Genomic DNA, 4,140 nt, shown 5'->3' with positions numbered 1-4,140 from the left:
CACACACACACACACACACACACACACACACACACACACACACGCACACGCACACGCACACGCACACGCACACACACAGAATTACTGGAGACAGCCAAGGAAAAACTTCACTTCCACCCCCCCCCACTTTTTTCTCCTTCGTCATTTCTGGGTAGCAGCAGGGTTATGTTATGAACACTCCAAAATCTTTCCTGTCTCTCCTGAAATGGCCAGTGATTGAGAGTCTCCCTGCGAGTTGCCGGGAGAGCCAGGGTGTGGTGGGGGTGCGGTGAACTGGGGTGGTGGGGGAGCATTATGGTAATTGTCATTACCGGGGCTGGAGTTGAGTGCGTGACTGACGCCATTAGAGAGAGTGCAATTACAGTAGGGTCTGGCGACCTTGCTGACTGGGGGAGGTCAGGCCTTCTCATTAGAGTGTGTGGTGGAAGGCAGCCCAGCCAGCTCCAGCTCCAGCCCAGCCCAGTGAGCGCAGGCAGCCAGCTAGCGCCTCCACTGTGCCAATCAATAGCAGCGCTCCTCCAGCCACGCTAATCACCGCGCTGGTGACGCCACCCCTCTCCCTTATACACACACACGCACACAACCTGATCACACACACTGAGCAGCATGTACACTAAAGGCACACACACACACACACTTGTGCACACTCATACACACACTCGTACACACGCACACACACACACACACACACACACACACACACACACACACACACACACACACACACACACACACACACACACACACACACACACACACACACACACACACAAACTGAAAACATGCATTGCGCACCCACACACACACAAACTAAAAACATACACACCTACTATACAAACACAAACGCACTCTCTCTCTCTTACACTCTTCCATGATACTACTCTACACTCAACACTGTCTCTATCTATCTATCTATCTATCTATCTATCTATCTATCTATCTATCTATCTATCTATCTATCTATCTATCTATCTATCTATCTATCTTGCTCCCTCCCCAACTCTCCTCGCTGTCCTCTCCAGCCCTCTGCTTGCAAATACAGTAATATCTATTTCACTCTCGACTGCCGCCCAATAGCTCCCACTGACATCCCAGGACGCTTTGCAGGTTCTAGCTTGTTCCGTGTTCCATAGCGTTATGTAGCTGACTTCCAAACGGCCTTTTCTTGCCTTTTTTATTGCCATGCCCTGGGCCTGTTTCACAGTGATGACTGCAGGGATCATATGACTACACCCTCCCCATAACAGCCCCCCCCCCCCAACCCAGCGTCCTCCACTCAAACCCACCCTTGTCGTACACATCTACATACAGTGTTGGTGAAAGTTGACTTTGAGCATTACCCTCTGAGAATTTGAGTTTGAGTAATCCCCCTTTCAGACTAAACCCCTTTTTCTTTTTCTACTGCCTTCTCTTCCTGGCACTGTATCTGTGTCTTGCACTCGCACTTGCTCACCACCACTCTTTCTCTCTCTCTCTCTCATTCTTTCCACCCTCTCTCTCTCTCTGCCCGCTTCGTCCCACTCTCTTCTTCAGGCCCCTCTCTGTGTCCACCTGCCCCTCTCTCTCTCTTTCATCCCCTCATCTTCCCCGGATGCTTGCCAAGGATGCCTCCGTCCTCTGAGTCGCGTTGGGCACTGGGCTGACGTTACTCCCATGTCCGCATCCCTCACCACTAAATTATACTGCGTTATAAGGAGAAGGAGCACTGTTTTACACACCGGACTGGTTGTGTTTTTTAAAACGTGGGAAATGTTAATATTATTATTATTATTATTATTATTATTATTATTATTATTATTATTATTATTATTATTGTTATTATTATTATCAATAGTAATAGCATTACGTAGGAGTAGTAGTAGTAGTGGTAGGGGTTATAGGAGTAGCAGTAGCAATGTTGATTGTTTGTAAATGTGTCTGGTGATAGCTTCTGTGTCCAGGGCCTTGTGGTGGCAAACGTTATGAAAGAAAGCCTCTTAGAATACTCAAGTCCAGGCCCTGCTATGGCCCTGCTATGGCCCTGCTATGGCCCTGCTATGGCCCTGCTATGGCTCTAATGCAGTGATTCTCAAAGTGTGGTCCGGGGACCACTGGTGGTCCGTGACAGAGCTCAGGTGGTCCGTGAGTGGATTTCTATTTTTCCAAGACAAGCTAGAAGTAGGCTATATTTGTAACACAATTACAAAGTTAAACACATGGAAAGTCTTATTTTCACCATGATCATACAGGCTTGTAATGTAAATAAAAAGTAAGTGATCTGCATTGAAATAAGACGTGTCAAATTAGCACCCCTCAAATGTCAATTCAGTTGACAGGTGGTCCCTGAACACTTTTGGGGGGACAAAGTGGTCCTCGGTCTGAAAAAGTTTGAGAAACACTGCTCTAATGGTAGGGCAGCTGCTACGCCGGTGACCCGGGTTAGAGTGCTGATCCCTCCCCATCTCTCTCTCCACACTCGCTTCCTGTCTATCCTCCACTGTCCTATCATAAAATATATAAGTCAGAAAAATGATACTCAAGTCCATTATGTCTATGATGGAAGAGTATACAGTTCTCAAATGTATACAATCTATTGTATATTTTCTGTGATAGATAGCTGTTACAGACTGTTATGTATAGCATGTGAATAGTTTGGCCCTACTGTACCTGACTGAGACTGTCATTGGGTTCTGAACATTTTGAGGTTTTGAACCTGTATGTGGTCATGCTTGTACACACATTTGTGGATGTTAACAGCATTTGTACTGCATACTGGTGTTCTGTGTACCTCAATATGCTGTGTTTTTTTGTGAGTGTACACTCACACACTCTGCTTGCTCGCACATGCGTAAGTGTGTGCTGCCTGTGTGCATACACGACACGTGCGTGCACTGAACTTGTACGTGTTCACGCTTTGAGAATGTTTGTGTATATGCCCGGGCTTGTGTGGTGTGGTGTGGTGCAGCGCGTGGTGTTGGTGGTGTGCTAGTTTGAGAGAAAGAGTGTGTGTGTGTGAGTGTGTGTGTGTGTGTGAGTGTGTCTGTGTGTGTGTGTAGTCAGTGTGTAGTGTGTGTACGCCTGAGAATACTCTGTCACGGTAAAGTATGTGTGTGCTTCAGGGGCAGGGAGGCAGGGAGGGAGCTGGGGACCAGGGGAGGGAGGAAGGGAGCGAGGGAGGCACTGACTCAGTCATCCTCGGAGGCGTTGTGGAGTTGGGGCAGGGAGGAGAGGAGGGTGGGGAGGTGTCGAGGAGGCAGGGGCAGAGAAGAGAGGAGAGGTGGAGGAGAGGAGGGTGGGGAGTTGTAGAGGTGGCAGGGGCAGAGCAGAGAGGAGAGGAGAGGAAAAGAAAGGAAAGGAGAGGACAGGAGAGGTGATGAGAAGAGGGTGGGGAGGTGTCGAGAAGGCAGGGGCAGAGAGGAGAGGAGAGGAAAAGAAAGGAAAGGAGAGGACAGGAGAGGAAAAGGAGAGGTGGAGGAGAGGAGGGCGGGGAGGTGTCGAGGAGGCAGGTTCAGAGAGGAGAGGAGAGGAAAGAAGAGGAAATAAAAGGAGAGGAGAGAAGAGGAGAGGAAAGGTGGAGGACAGAAGGTTTAGGAGGTGTAGAGGATGCAGGGGCGGAGAGGAGAGGAGAGGAGAGGAGAGGAGAGGAGAGGAGAGGAGAGGAGAGGAGAGGAGAGGAGAGGAGAGAGAGAGAGAAGGGAGGAGAGAGGAGGAGGAGGAGAGGAGAGGAGAGAAGAGGAGAGGAGAGGAGAGGAGAGGAGAGGAGAGAACAGGACAGGACAGGACAGGAGAGGACAGGAGAGGAGAGGAGAGAAGGGTGGAGAAGTGTAGTAGAGGCAGGGGCAGGGGAGCAGTGGTGTACAAGGCGCACCATAATAGGGGGGTGAAGTGGGTCTGAGTCACCAGGGCCCCACGTATACATGGGCCAACACAGAGTCAGATATACATGTATGAGCTATACGGGTCGGGGGGTCCATCGGAGCTGGTTGTACATATGGCCCAGATTTTCCTGCTACGCCCCTGACACGAGGGGAGGGGTGCTGGTTGGTTGGTTGGTTGGCTGGCTGGCTGGATGACTGGGCCGGAGGGCTCCAGGCTTCGGCACATTTCCGCACTGCACTGTTCGCACTCGGCTGCCTCAGCCACCAGCCGTGCCTATTAAAT

This window comes from Engraulis encrasicolus, chromosome 7, assembly GCF_034702125.1.
Source record: "Engraulis encrasicolus isolate BLACKSEA-1 chromosome 7, IST_EnEncr_1.0, whole genome shotgun sequence".
NCBI lineage: Eukaryota > Metazoa > Chordata > Actinopteri > Clupeiformes > Engraulidae > Engraulis > Engraulis encrasicolus.
The sequence above is the reverse complement of the archived record's forward strand: the minus strand, read 5'-3'. Positions refer to the sequence as shown.